The following is a 16,026-nucleotide window of genomic DNA, read 5'->3' as shown; positions in this document are numbered from 1 at the left end:
TCAGACACTGTCCTTACATTCTACCTGAGGAACTTAGTCCATGGGCACCCAGCCACTCAGCCACTGGGCCAGAATCTTGACATTTCTAGTGTTCTCTGGACTAATGTAGTGGTTCAAATACAGCAACTCCAGCTACTGTGGGTTCAGCAGCACAAAGTAAGCCCTCCACAGTAACAATTAAAAAAATAATAATAATAATAATAAAAAAAACCAAACCTAGGGCTGGAGGGATGGCTAAGCAGCTAAGAGCACTGGCTGCTCTTTCCAAGGTCCTGAGTTCAGTTTCCACCCACCACATGGTGGCTCACAACCATCTGTAATGGGATCTTATACCCTTTTCTGGTGTGTCTGAAGACAGCTACAGAGTACTCATACATGAAATAAATAAATCTTTTTTTAAAAAAAAGTCCTATAGCGGTTAGAGAGATAGCTCAGTGGTTAAGAGAACTCATTCATGTCCCAGGCCCCACATGTTGGCTCACAAAAATCCAAAATCCCAGTTCCAGGAGATCCAATAGACACATACATGGTGCACATCCTTGCATGCAAGCACAGCATGCATATACTTGTTGAGCCCTGTGGTAGACAGACTTCTAGAATGATGCCAGGATCCTCACCCTTGTATAATTCTGCCCCTGTGATGTGAGTAGAAATGATTTGGTGTAGCTATGTTATAGTGTTTGGCAAAGGGAGGGGACTACGTTAGGTGTTCCTACTCCAGTTCAGAAGGCCACTGAAAAGCACTACAGAAGTCAAAGAGGTCATCCCTAGCTAGCCCTGAAAGCAAGAAAATCTCTCTCTCCCTCCCCCCCCACCCCCGTGAACTGCCTGTCTGAGACCACATAGCAAGAAACTGGGGGAAGTCTCTAGGAAGTAAATAGTTCTTGAGACAACAGCCAACAGGAGCATGGAGACATTAGTCATAACTTCAAGGAGGTAAGTTCTGCCCATAATCAATGGTCTCAAAGAATCCCTAGTCCTGGGTGAGAACTGCTGCCCTAAAGCACCTCAGCCTCAGCTTAGTGAGTCTCTGAGCAGAGTCCAAGCCGGGATTTGGTTCCTCTGAAGTAATACTATGCTTAGTATTACCATGTTGTCATAGTGTCTAGAAAGTTCAGAGACTAAGGTAAAATAGTGCCTCATATTTTGCTTTCTGTTTGCTGTATAATCGCTTATATTGAGCTACGATATTCTGTAATTCTAAGACTAACTTACACTGAGCACTTAGCAGATCTAGTGGCTCATGATACCCAAACAGGTCACAGGAGCTGATTTAAGGGGAAAAGGGACAGTTTTGTTTTTAAGCTGCTGCTGTGTGGCATTGGCCCACCTTGCCACTCTTTGCTAGTCATTGTTTGTCATGACTTCATAGAAAAAAATGCCACTAAAGTCACCAACTTCTGTAGGTGGTTTTCTGTCTGCTTCTTGTCACTTCCACCAACTATGGCTGATTGGCAGAGCCTCGTGGTTTCTTCTGGCTCTAACTGCTGCTGCCGATTCACGGATGGTGTTTGCAAGCGGGTCAAGCTGGCACTACTGATTTGTGTGAACTGCTGATATCCAGACAATACACATTGGATTCTCTCCAAAGAACTATTTCTAAACAAGTCCACATCCTCCATTGCCCTATTAATCTTTCCTTTTCAGTACCTCCGGTGGGTGATGGACTAAAAGGAAGTTTAAAGCATTTAAGTTCCCTTATTAAAGTAGGATTTAAAAAAAATCAAAGCCTACATCAAACTAAGGTATTGGCTAAAACAATAAAAAAATAATAATGCTAAGTCCATAAACTGCTAGGTCATATCAAGGAATGTGGGAGACTGAGGAGAAGATACTGAGTGGGTTTGAAAAAAACAAGGTAAGAAAGGTGGGCTCCCACTTAGTTCCCACCAAAGTTAAGAGTGTGGAGTCACCAGCTAGCAAAAGAGGGCTGTGAGATCAGAAAGCTGGATGTAAGTACTGAGTAAGAACATAGTAGTCTAATTATGTTCTTGGTAGTCATTTAAGAGATGGATCAGCAAGCATATTTGCTGTCATAAAGGAAGTTACAATACTGTTTGTCCAGAGAAGTATGTGTGTGTGTATGTGTGTGTGTGTGTGTGTGTGTGTGTGTGTGTGTGTGTGTGTGTGCGTGTGTGTGTGTATTTGTGTATCTGACCAAATGGGGGCCAAGCATGAAAGAAAGCTGGTGTATGGTACCTTCAGTATAAAGTTAATTATATGTGTTTTAACTACATGTACATTATATATAATAGTATATACAATCTCATTATAGCTGATATCCTGAGCATGGATTACATAGGCCTAATGTTTTTATTATTTTTTTTTTGCTTATAAATTTCAACAAGTTTACCTTCCACTTGAGACAGAGATGGTTTATGTGTTAAAGATTCCTGATATTCCTCTGGTCCCAGTAGCTGGTAAGAGAAAGAAAGGTAGATGCCTTGAACTGAGGTATCTAAATAACAATTTGATTATGCGCTGTTGACAAGTATCAGCATGTCCCTACAGGCATTTTCCTGTGATATTTGTAGCAACAGGTACTTGTCTGACATACTGTCTGTGGACCAGTGTGCACTTATGTAAAGATTACAGCATAGGCTCAACGTCTACCCTCCAAGTGATGCAGCTTCCCTTTTTCTTTCCCTTTAACTAATCCTTTAAGAAGGATCAGGAGGGTCCTTCTGCTGCTGCTCTCAGTCATGCAGTCCCTCCCTGTAAGGTGCTAAGGACTTAAGGAAACACAGCTTGGACACATTTGAGAAAACTAGATTCACTCAAAGGAGGGTATGGGGTTGGTTTGGGTTTAATAATGTAACAACTTCATGGGCATCTACAACAGAAATCACAATTCAGCATGCTGTTATGAGCCATGGGAAACGGTTACTGCCCTGGCACAGTGCCCAGGCGTCCTTTTCTTTCATTCTCTCCAGGCTCCTCTGAGATGTCCTTTCAACATTACAAAGCTCTGAGCAGCTTATGGCCAACTCCGCTCATCTTCTCAACTTTGAGAAATTTTCTTCATATTTTACAACCAGCCACCTGGTTTGTAAGGTGGTTAACTAAAACTGAGAGAAGCCACATTTGGGACAGAGGTAAGTCCCTGGCCCAGTTGGTGTGGTAACCAAGATCATGTAGCATGCAGACCACGATCATAGTCCCTGTTCATGCATCAGAAAATGGAAGCAGGGCAGGAAATAGTGACCAGTAACTGGTATTCGTGCAAAAACATTTAAGTGTGTCATTTTGATATGTTCATCAAAGTCAAGAGAGTCAGTGTGGTCAGTTCGTTTATATCCCACTTTAGAGAAATAGAGAAGACTTGAACCAGAATATTCAGCAGAAAACTTTTCAAGAATTTAAGGCAGGTTGACAGAATTCATGGCTGATTGGATTTTTAGGAAGGCAGTGATAGAGGTTTGGGAGGGCTCAGTGGATGGTCAGTGTTTTTGCTTTGGTTGTTGAATAAAGCTAGGTACTTATTCCCTGAGACGGAGGGTGGGTAAGAAAGTTAGGCTTTGGTTGTGTTTGTGCTAGAGAACATGAAACACGGTTAATCTGCCATAGTATGGGACTTTCAGGAATAGATTAAAATCTAAAGTCCAAACTATGGGTCTAGGTTTGGGGTGCAACTTAAGAGCCACGGAGTATGGTAAGAATTTCATCCACTTGGCATATTAGGAGCATGTACCTGGAGTATACCCATCTTTGCACACAGAAATAGAGGAAGTGCCAGGGTTGGGATGAGAGATGACAGAATGGGAAAGATAGGAGCATATCCACTTTCTGTTATGTGATAGCTGTGATTTGATAACACCAGCACTGTTCCAAGCACTGGGGCTAGCACACCAAACCTGATAGCCAGAGATCCTTCTCCCAGGGGCTTGCATTCAAGAAGGAAAAGCACTACATCAATGGGAATCCAACTGTCTCCTTAGAAGAGGAGCTTTCTACAGTACCCATAGTTTGAAATGTCAAGAGAATTAGGACAGGGACTGAAGAGACTTCAGAGTTAAAACAAGGGAATTGGCTCTGCCATAAACTGAATATTCCCCAAGATACTTGGGTCCTTGTTCCCAGACTTAGGGATGTTGCTTATAAAACTTGAAAGTGTGGTGCATCTCAACATGGAGAAATTCTATTATCCACATCTAATCTCATGTCTGTCTAAGAGGGAGACAGGAGGTTTGACTGCAGAAAAGAAAGGAGGCATGTGGCAATGGAAGCAAGAGGTCAGTTAGCCTGATACAAGAAAGAAGTCACAAACTTAGAAATCTTAGTGGTTTTCAGACACTAGAAAAAGCAAAAGGTCAACAACAGCTCCCTAGAGCATGGTTCTCAGCCTGTGTATCACCACCCCTTCAAGGGGTTGCCTAAGACCATCAGAAAGCATGTTTATGATTCATAACTGTAGCAAAAACATTATGGAAGTAGGAACAAAACAGTTTTATGGTTGTGGGTCACCACATGGACTGCATTAAAGATTGAGAACCACTGATCTAGAACCTTCAGAGTGAACAGAGCTGCTGACACCTCAAGTCCACTGCCAGTTATTTTTGTCTTCAAGATTCCTGACGTGGTTTGAATGAAAAATGTTGTCCTCAGGCTCATGTGTTAGGGGCGATGTTTGGGAGGTAACAGCCTTTAGGTGTGGCCTGGGAGGAAGTCCGTCACTGGGCCGGTTGAGGGGTTACAGCCTTGCTCTGCTTTGTACTTCTACTTTTCCTGCTTCCTCTGTGTTTGAGGTGTGGTCTCTCAGCTTCCTACTCTACTGGCCTACTCTACTGGTCATGTTTTCCTCACAATAATGGGCACTCCCTCTGGGACCTTAACCCAAAAGAAACTTCTGTAGGTTGCTTATGGTCATAGTATTTAATCAGAGGAATAGAAAAATTACTAATACATTTGTGTTCTTTTCAACCACCAAAATTGTTCTCAATTGTTACCATAGCAATAGGAAGTAGATGCAGTTGTCAACATTGGAAGAACAGAAGTAGACCTGAAGGAATTACAGTAAAATGAGTCAGTGATTGAGAAAGTACCCATTTCTTTTCCTTATTCATTTTATATCCTGATCACTTCCCCCTCCCACAGTTCTTCCCCCATCTCCCAACCCCTTCCCTTCTCTGAGTGGGTGGGGTGCCCTGGTTATCTTCTCCCTCCCCGCATCCTGGCACTTCAAGTGTTTGCAACACTAGGCACTTCATCTCCCACTGAGGCCAGACAAGAAGCCCCGCTAGAAGAACGTATCCCACATACAGGCAGCAGCTTTTGGGATGGCCCCCACTCCAGCTGGTCAGGACCCACGTGCAAACCAAGTTGCACATCTGTTACATATTTGTAGGGAGGCCTAAGCCCATGTATGTTCTTTGGTTGGTGGTTCAGCTCCAAGGGTGATTAGTTAGTTGATTCTGTTGGTCTTCCTGTAGAGTTCCTATCTCCTTAGAGGCTTCAATCCTTTCTCTTTTTCTTCCATTAGAGTTCCCAAGCTCCGTCTACTGTTTTGCTGTGGGTGTATGCTTCTGTCTGAATCAGTTAGTGGGTGGGGCCTCTCAGAGGACAGCCATGCTAGACTCCAGTCTGCAAGTATAACAGTATTTTTTTAATAGTGTCAGGGATTGGTGCTTCCCCATGGGATGGATCTCAAGTTGGGCTGCTTGTTGATTGGCTATTCCTCAGTCTCTGCTCCATCCCTAGTCCCTACATTTCTTATAGACAGGGTAAGCTTTGGCTCACAAGTTTTGTGGGTGGGTTGGTGCCTCTGTCTCTCCACTGAGGTTCCTGCCTGGCCATAGGAGGTAGCCTCCCCAGGTTCCATATCCCCAATGCTGTGACTCACAGCTAAGGACACCCCATTAATTCTTGGGAACCTCCCCTATCCTAGGTCTCTGTCTCTTCCTGGAGACCTCCCAACTCCCCACTGGTTGCAGATTTCCATTCATTCTCATAGCCATCTAGCCCCCCTCTGCCCCTCTCTATACTCCACCACAAACCCCCAACTTCCCTCCTGATCCCCTCTCCCACCCAGTTCCCTCCATCTGCCTTCCACAACCATTCCATTCCTCCTTCCAAGTGTGGCTCAATCATCCTTGCTTGTGCCCTCCTTCCTATCCTGCCTCCTTGGGTCTGTAGCATGGGTATACTGTATTTTATGGCTAATATCCACTTATAAGTGAATGTATACTGTATATGTCCTTTTGGGACTTTGTTACTTCACATAGTTTGATATTCTCAAGATCCATCTATTTGCTTGCAAAATTCATGGTATCTTTGTTTTTCATAGCTGAATAGTAGTCCATTATGTAGATGGAATACATTTTCTTTATCCCTTCTTCAGATGAGGGACATTTAGGTTGTTTCCAGTTTCTGGCTATTACAAGTAACGCTGCTGTGAACTTAGTTGAGCAAGTGTCTTTGTAGGATGTGGAACATCTTTTGGATATATGCCCAGGAGTGGCATAGCTGGGTGTTGAGGTAGAACTCTTAATCCCAGTTTTCTGAGAAACTGCCAAATTGATTTCCAAAGTGGTTGTAGAAGTTTGCACTCCCAGCAGCAATGAAGAAGTGCTCCCCTCGCTCCACATCCTCCCCAGCATGTGCTATCACTTGAATGTTTGGTATTAGCCATTCTGATGGGTGTAAGATAGAATCTCAGAGTTGTTTTGATTTGCATTTCCCTGATGACTCAGGGCTTTGAACATGTCTTTAAATTCGTCTCAGCTATTCGAGATTCCTTGTTGAGAATTCTTTTTAGCTCTCTGCCCCATTTTTAAATTGGATTATTTGGGTTGTCGGTATTTAATTTCTTGAGTTCTTTATAAATTTTGGATATTAGCCCTCTGTCACACACATTGTGCTTATTTACCATGGAAACCAGGATACTTTACACTATGACCCTATGTACATGCCACAGATATTCTGTTTATGAATACAGAAAGACATTGACCTTGGAAGCAGAGCCCACAAAGACTGGCCTTTGGTCATTCTGGTTTAGGCACTGATACTTTGCATTTTAACATCCCTCTGGTTGAAAGAATATAACTACTATAGCTTACATTCTGAATTGGGAAACCTGAAACATAAACCTTCAGGAAGAGGAGAGATATTAGAGGCATACAACAGCTGGGGAATAGCAACACTGAAACACAATGCCTGTCAATAGAATAGAAACAAGTCCAGCCGGGGTACCTCATGAGAGTCAGGAACCCTTTTTATATTGAAATGCTTTGTATGAGGTCTTAGTGATGGAACACTTTCTGTCCTTAGAACAGGGTAGACTGATAACAGAGACTCTTGAATGATTTTCTAACCGCAGGATGTACAGATGATACTAAGCTAAAGGCAAGTTGAATCTATGACCAAGTTAAGCTACTTATATCCACCAACATGTTGTAAATCCCTCCAGAACTCTGACAGCAGTGCATGACTGTGTTATTCAAAAGGTCCCAGCCATCCTGAATTGCCACCACAAAGTCATACCATATACTGGCCACTGAGGCAAGAGAAAAAATTTTATTTTTTAAAACTTCCTCAAAAATGCTAAAGGGGGTGTTGGGGATTTAGCTCAGTGGTAGAGTGCTTGCCTAGCAAGTGCAAGGCCCTGGGTTCAGTCCTCAGCTCTGAGAAAAAAAAATGCTAAAGAGACCAGTGAGATGAGGTTAGTGCCAGTAGATAAAGGCACTTGCTGTCAAGCCCAGTGGCCTGAATTCAGTATCTGGGACTCATATATTAGGAGAGAACTCCCAAAAGTCCTCTCGTTCACACACACACACACACACACACACACACACACACACACATACACACACCACACATGAGATAAATATGGGGGTGGGGGACTTAATGGGTGGCAAGATGGCTTGGTGGGTAAACATACTTGCCACCAAGCCTGATCACCTGAGTTAATTCCTAGAACCCACAGGGTAGAGGGAGAGAACCAACCCCCACACGTTGTCTTCTGACTTCCATAGGCATGGCACATATGTGCGCACATGCAGAGAGAATAAATGAAAACAAGGAGTCAAAAGTGTTCAAATACATAAAGCACTAAGCTAACTGTTGGTTGGGAAACCCTTACACAGAACAGCTTACTCCTTGGCCTAGTAAGTAAAGTATTGCTCTGTGTTCTTTGTCATGAGTTTAATACCATGAAGAGCAAATAGATGCTGACAGAGACAGAGTTGGGGTGGGGGTGAGAAAGAACTGCCAGAGGAGCTGAGGTCTAACTATAGCTCATCCAATATTACTTTGTAAATTTATTCTTAAAGCCAGTCTCACTCTAAAGGTTCAAGAAATTAAGACATTCGGAGACTACAAATTGGAGGATTTATTCCCATTGTGACTACTGGCTTGTAGTCGTTTATTCTACACGGCATCTCTTGCCTTGCAACTAGCAAGAGCCCTGAATTTGGCAAGGATCCTGCTCTGTGAAGCATCTTCAAGTTAGGAGTTTAACAGTGTCAGATTTCTCAAAGGCAGTAATAGAGAAGAGGTGGAGAGGGCCATGGCTGGTGCTGCAGAGTTCTCACCTGACAGCACACGGTAGCCTCTCTGCTGGAACTTGGAGGCCACGACCTGTCCAGTGGACTCAGGGACTTTCAGCTCTTAAAGCTCCTTGCCTTACTAGCAGACAAAACTGAGCTCAGATATTCCTTCTTTTACCCCATTTGTGTATAGGGGTATCTTCTGTTTCTACATGGAGAGTATATTGTAGTTTTTGATATGTTTGTAATCTGCACAGAGTGAGGCCAAATGATGCTTTCAAAGGTAGCAAGAGGACACTCTTGCCATTTAAACTCAATTGTCCAATGGAGGGAAGAAGAGTAAAGTTGATGATTTTGAATACTTAAGAAGAAACATCACTTTGCCACTGGTGCAGAACCTATAATTATGTGCAATTCCCTGCTTAAGACTCTTTAGTTATGCTGAACAATTGAGGGGGAAAAAAACCTAAATAATGGGGAGGAGAAAAGAAGAGAGCTTTAAACACTCAATACAAGATGTTCATTTGAATAGAGACATTGCCTCACCATAAGGGAGCAGTTAAGGGTCTGATCGTCCCACTGGCATGCTATTATCAAATCGTCATCTTTAAACCACGGATTTGCAATCCTAAATCTTCATCATTATTTTGAAACCAGGACTGGTTCCTTCTGTTCACAAGGCATGATCATTTTTCATTGATATCTTTTCTTTTTCTCTCTGCAAAAGATAAACCTTTAAACCTTGGAAATAAGTCTGTTTTTTTCCTTACCAAACCCACAATGTGATCCTCTTTTTAATCACAGACACAACATTATCATATCAGAGAATATGCCTTGCTCAGTTAGAAGCCCACTGATTTTCATCAGAACTAAGAACATGGTTGTAGATCTCAGTAGACATGGTCAGCATAGGCTTGTCACTGGCTTTTTGAATTCTGTTCAGGGAGTATCCTCTGACATCCTGGATTGACAGGGGATGGATGCTTTCTGGTGGCCAAGTCAGGTGGCCCACAGAACAGAGAGATCCTCCTAATGAGAGACACAAAACTTGGAGACAGGATGATTACAGAGGTATTAATTACTCTTTCCGTCAGTGTCCAAATAGCTGAAGAGAGCAGCTCAGAAGGATGTAGTTAATGGTGAGGAAGTCATGAATGAGTGGCTCCATCCACATCGGGCTTGAATGTGTGGTAGGCATCTTACATTTTGGTAGACCAGGAAGCAGAGGACAAGCGAGGGTAGACTAACATATAAGAACTAGCTAGGCTCCACCTCCCTGAAGTTTATACAACCTCCCAGAATAACACCAATGTCAGGACCAAGTGTTCAAACACAACGCCTGTGAGAACAATTCACAGTCAACCTTCGACACAGTGCCCTGGCCTGTCTGATTCCTCAGGCTTCATCCTCACCTCACAGTGGAAACAAAGTTACCACAAAAAAAAAAAAAAAAAAAGTGTTCTGGCCCTGTGGTGGTCCAAGCTTTTAAACCCAGCACTCAGGATGCAGAGGCAGGAGGACCTCTTAAATTCCAGATCAGCCAAGGCTGATAATCTGGGAAGAGGCACTGTGAGTGTGGTGGTCGGCTTCCTGCCACTGTAATAGCCCGACAGAGATAATACACTTAAAAGAGCAAAGGCTGATCTTGGCTCATAATTTTGGAGGTTTTAATACACTGTTAGTCAGCTCGGCTGCATTTGGGCCACAGCAAAGTACTAGATGGTAGTAAGATGTGCATAGCCATCCTTCCCGAGTATACACCCCCAATGACTTACCTCCCTCCCACTGGGCCCCACCCCTGTAAAGTTCCACCAGTCCCCAGTGTACCATAATCTAGAGGTCAAACCTTTTACATATGAGCAAATCACAGAACTATTCAGAGGCAATGGAAGGTGAAGCATGGTTATTCCCCCTGACGAAACTGACCCTGGACTAGGAGGAGAGAAAGACTGAGTGTCTCAAAGAGCTGAGAAATTTTAAAAGATGGTCAGTGTGCCCTTGGTACCAAGGACGTTTGTGTGAAAATCATACAAAAGTGGCTTCTTGCCGAAACTAGTTATATAACAAATTACAGGACAGTCCTATTATTTATTTAATTACTCCCCACATAGCCAGTGGCAGCCATTTTAACTAACTAATTCCACATAGCCATGTTATAATATAAGAGCCATGTTATTTAAACCTTTATCTGACCCTTCTGGTCCTTATCCCTGCCATTTCCACAGCAGTAGTTGGTAGGAAGAAGCCTGTTGCTTCCTTGAGACTCCCCTATCTGAACCTGCGATGCCAGCTCTCAAAGGTGACTGCTTATATTCTCACCTGAGACTGTTGTCATTAGCTCTGCTAACAACTGTCATTTGAAAATGACGGGCTCAGGTAGGCACATCTCTCTGCGTGCTGTTCTAAATGGTGCAGCCTGCTCGGTAAATTCCTTGTAAGGAGTCTTTGGGGACACTGTTCTCAAATTCTACAAAGAGCAGGCTGTGCCACTGCAACACTTTCCAAAGCCTACAGAGGGAACCTCACCAGATAGATTCCCCAGAAGGCATGCCAGCAGTCACTAGAAGCTCAGAGCTGGCTGCCTCTCCTCCTAGAGGAAAACACGGGTGGGCCTTACATGACTGAAACTGCAGTGCTTGTCTCCCTTGTCCTTGAGACTTCCCCATTTCAGATCTTACCTACTGAGAGTTCAGATGTGTGATACATTAGCCTATGCTTTTCAGAGTCTGCACCTTTATTAGAAACAAAACAAAATGAAGTTCACGAACACCTGTTGACAAGGACTGGGCCAACTTGCAGTGTGGGTGGTGGATGGGAGGTGTTGCCAGGGCAGTAAATCCAAGTTGCTCACACCAAAGGAAGTGTTTCTAGGGAAGCTATCTGAGTAAGTGGTAAATACTTAGTCATTTAGGACAGGCCGTAAAAGACCAGTTCATCAACAAGGGAAGGTCTGTTTTCAAAGGGCTCACAGAATGGTAGGATACTATTTTCTTTCTCTGTCCACCCTTGATGCATAATGCACATTCCTTAGTTTAAAAATGTTGGGGTTTCTGCAACCAAACGTTTGTCAGCAAGGTGTTCAATAGCTAGAGTTGTTGGGTGTCATTTGAACAAAACATTTTGAATACTATGATTCTAAATAACTCCAGTCCCCTCACCTGCTTCTCCCTCAACCCCAGTGTCAGTGAGTTTTATAATTCTACTTAACCATCTTCTTACATTTATCTCCGGCCTACATCTCACCTCTCACTCACACATTTCAATAACTTTTCTTCCTCACTGCTCTCTCACCCCACCTGCAAACCAGCTCCAATGAAAGAAGAGAAAATTCTGGGGTTCAGGGTGCCATCCAGACCCACTACCTATCCCATTCATGTGTCTTAAACACTATTCCAGGTAATTTGTATTTCATGCAAGTTGCCCTTGCATGAAAACACCCCACACACACACTTTTGTGTCTTTGAGCACGACTGACTTACAAGGTCACCTGTTGACTCAGCTCAAATGCTACTCCCTTCACAACATTTTCTACACTTCCTTCTAGTCCATAGTGATCACCCCTTCCTTCAGGGTTTGTCTCTGTCTCTCTCTGTCTCTCCCTCCTTCATTGAAACATATTCCAAAACTACATGATTCTTCCATTTAAATTTAAAACTTGAGTAGCTTGTAGTATAATCAACAGACTTGAAGACTTTTCACCACCTCTCAAAGAAACCCATGTCCATTAGGTGCCAGCCCACATTCCTCCTTCCTTTTTCCAGCCTGGCACCACCATACATTTGCGTATTCTGGGCATTCCATGTAAATGGAATGATAAAACATGCACCCTTTGTCTCTTTTATTTCACTCAGCGTGGCAGTTTTTACTTAGCATAATGTCTTCCAGGCCCATCTCTGTTATAGTGTGTATACATATTCCATCCCACCATATCGTGGCTTTTGGTGGTGATAGTTGTGCTTGGTATCAAACCGTACACATGCTAGACATGTCAGCCTTACTTTATTGTATTTACTTATGCATTTCTAGATTATGGGCATTTAAGCAGTTATGAAGAGTGTCTACTTAACACTTTATTTTTACCTTTTATTATCATTTAGTAAGTATATGTGACCTACTATTCTAGAGCATTTTGTCTTTGTTTTTTTTTTAATTTGGTTTTACCTATAATTATTTTTCACTCTATAATCTCCACATAGCAAGCATGTGATAAATGTTTGACAGGAGGATGTATGAGCAAGTATTATTGGTTCTCCCTATGTGGATTGGGAAGAAGAAACACAACGTACTTAGGGTGAACATTAAAATGAACCAAATAATAACTGGAGTGGATCAGTAAATTATAATCTCAAAGACTGATGGTTCTCAAATAAACTTTAATCTCTACATGACTTCCTGGGACAATGTATGGGTGTCAAAGTTACTTCATGCATGTGGTTCTCATGTTGAAAATAATCATGATCTGGTTGGTCAGAGGCCTGGAAGACCCCAGGCATCCTTCCCTAAATGGAACCATGGTGTTTTGTGATTGTACTTAGCTCGTGATTGGATTCTAGAGTAGTGGTTGTTGATTCTGGCGGAGCATCAGACCTCTCCCTCCAACTCCCAACCAAGAGCTTTTTCAAGGGTCAGATAATCTAGCTCCCACCCATCATTTATGAGTCTACAGGCTGAGTAGGGGTGGGGTATTCATATGCTCATGAAAATAAATGAATGGACATTTCTGGTTTGAGAATGACTATTTCAGAACCTGCCTGCAGCTGGGAAACTTCATGCTATGGAGTGCCAGCCCCAGTTCCAGTCAGAACTCTTCCTAAGATTCTGCTGCCACCAAAGCTACTTCATATTTGTAAGCTCTTTTTATTTGGAAAGAGTTTGCAGTCATCTTTTATTAGCTAGAGTCACATGCTGGGTAACCCTGTACAAATCACATAATCCTTTTGTGTCTTAAGTTTTCTCATATGTAAACTGTAGGTGGTGATACTTGACCCACCCTCAAGGGCTACTGTGAAGACTAATGAAGGCCTATAAAGCAGTTGCCAAACACAAAAATGTTCCAGGCATGATTATTAGACAGGTGTGAAGTCCTAGTCACAGCCTTTTAAGACAAATACCAAAAGAAACACTTAAGCAGGCCTCCCTGTGACCTTTACCATCATTTGAAAAATCCTTCCCCAACATCAACATATTCCTTCTCACTACCAAAACAAGGAGACACAAACCATGGTCACAGGGAGACAATCCAGTAAAAAAAAAAAAAAAAAAAAAAAAAAAAAACTACAGAAAGAAGCCCTGTAATGTTTGCTAATTGTCTCTTATCAACCTAAGAAGCAACTAGAGATTATGCCTATAAATGCTCTCATTGGAAAAAAAAGACTATTCTTAGATATTATTTATTCATGCTCACACAGGTCATTCAGCTGAAATCACTTATCCTTGTGGATGTAAGCTTGGAGTTGTATTCTACTTCACTGATCTCTTCTGCACAGCAACGTTTAACCTCATGTCTCCCACGTGGCAGAAAGAATATGTGGTCAGCGAGACCTTCACCTCTATTTCATGATGAAGCTGGGTAAGAATGAGGAGATAGGACTCTGTAACCTGGGATCTAGGTAGGTTTTATAAATATGTTGGCCCTCAACTAATAGCTCATTTGTGTGTGTTCAGCTTCTTGGAAAAATGAGACAGAAAACAAGCCTGGATTTTAAAATATTTCTACATATTGCTTTGAAAAGGTCAAAGTTTAAAGGGCCAGGTCCACTTTATAATGATTTAGTCCACAATTCCATGCTTTCTGTGACTCTCCACTCTAGTGAATGTGAGGAGGCCCTTTCTGGGCCACTTGATCTGGATCTCACTCATACCTCCTCGGGAATTTAGGTTGGATTTCTGAGAACTGTTTCTTTGGCTAATTTGAAGATTTATAAAAGATTCTAATATCTGTGGGCAACACCGCCAGCCTTCGCTGTGGAGGTTACCTGGAGTTTCTGTAATTCAGTGATTCACTTACAAGAACACCAGCCTCCCACAGAGACCCCCAGGATTTGGTTAGCTGATGTGCTAATTTTATAGGGACTCTTGGACTAACCTTTGGCAACAGGCAAGTTGAAATGTACCCCTTTTTATTTTTCACCCTGTGACAGCTTTTAGACTCTGGTCAGCACTCAGACTCCAGGGGAGAAAGAGCTTTGGTGCAGTGAGCCTTGGTTGGTTAGGGAGAATATGTGCAACTACTGTTCTAAAATAAATTATGTTTCTACCTCACGATCTCAGTACTTTTTGTTGAACATTTTAGGAGAAGAAATAGCCACATAGACTTCATTGCAATAGTCAGAAGCTATTAATGCTAATCAATGCCTTCAATGGGATTCACTTAAGTGTCTTTAACACTTTCTTCAACTAATATGGAAAATCCCCTGAAGTGTGTATTGTAGATTTTTCCCTTTGTAAAGAGATGCAAATGATTAGAATAGGTTATATGATTCCCTCTGAGTCTCTCAAATTTCTGTTTTTCCAATACCTCAAAAGAAGTGTTCTCTGCTTTGCAGACCTACAAGCCTAGGCATATGTATTCATTCCGTCACCTTCCTTGGTGACACGTAGGCCACCAGTGTCCTACCCCACTGCTCTTCTTGAAATTGGAAGACAGGGTCATGGCACTTTTAAGACTGGACAGCATTCAGGCACAAGTTTATGGCCTAATGCATGTTCTCCACATCTCTTAAGGGGAAAATGTAAAACCTCAGATGAAATTTAATCATCTTTGTGCATTAACTTTGCTTTCTCTTTCAACTTCTTTAAAAGAAACACAGAAAACCTCTTAACTATTCGTGAAGACTTGGGTCATATGATCTGAGCTGAACCAGACACATCACTAGAGGATAAAAAGGCAAGGAGAGGGCCCCGTTCAGACAGTTTGCTAATTGTCTGGCCCAGCATACATGGTGCCTATTTGTTAGAGGCTTTTCTTATTGGTTATTGGTAAGAACTTTCTTTTTTAACTCTTTCTCTAAGTCAGATCAGTGAAAAGCATACTGTTTGACACACATAAATTTTTTTGTGCTTTAAATTTTATGTTATCTAAATAACCTCCCTGGAGTTTCTCTTCCTTGTACGAAGATTTAAATCAACAAAATTTTCATTCAAAAATATTTGTGGGTGAATGATGATATTCCTACTGTTTAATTTGAATTATTAAACCGTAAAAAGCTGAAGAACACCCTAGATCTCGAGATCTGGGGTGAAGAGAGGGGAGAGGAGGAGAGATTTAAGGGGTAGAGATTTAAACAGAGATGGACAGAGGTAAAATGAATGGGCAATGCTAAGAACAGGGACTAGCGAGTGAAATGACCAGTGTTTTGAGAAAGATTCTGAAGTAGCAGAAAGACTAGGCTAAGATCGGAATATATGCAGTATCCACAAGAAGAAGGCCATTGTAATTGTAGAGTGGAGGTGGGGAGGAAAATGCTTTCTTTTTACCCTCCAGCTAGATGTAGACATAAAACACCCAGAATGTTAAAGCATTATTTTATTTCTGGGAAAAATA

The 16,026-nt window shown here is 42.2% G+C and overlaps 1 long non-coding RNA gene across 1 annotated transcript in view; it reads right to left on the bottom strand.

Moving 5' to 3' along the window:
• The window catches only part of LOC120098149 (uncharacterized), a 62,322-nt gene extending 52,085 nt beyond the window's left edge, over nt 1-10,237 (bottom strand). Inside the window, exon 1 of the long non-coding RNA XR_010059844.1 lies at nt 2,354-10,237. This is a non-coding gene — a long non-coding RNA (uncharacterized LOC120098149). The remainder of the gene's footprint in view (nt 1-2,353) is intronic.
• Between the last annotated feature and the right edge of the window lie 5,789 nt (nt 10,238-16,026).

Source organism: Rattus norvegicus, chromosome 18 (assembly GCF_036323735.1).
Source record: "Rattus norvegicus strain BN/NHsdMcwi chromosome 18, GRCr8, whole genome shotgun sequence".
NCBI classification, from domain to species: domain Eukaryota; kingdom Metazoa; phylum Chordata; class Mammalia; order Rodentia; family Muridae; genus Rattus; species Rattus norvegicus.
The sequence above is the reverse complement of the archived record's forward strand: the minus strand, read 5'-3'. Positions and strand labels throughout refer to the sequence as shown.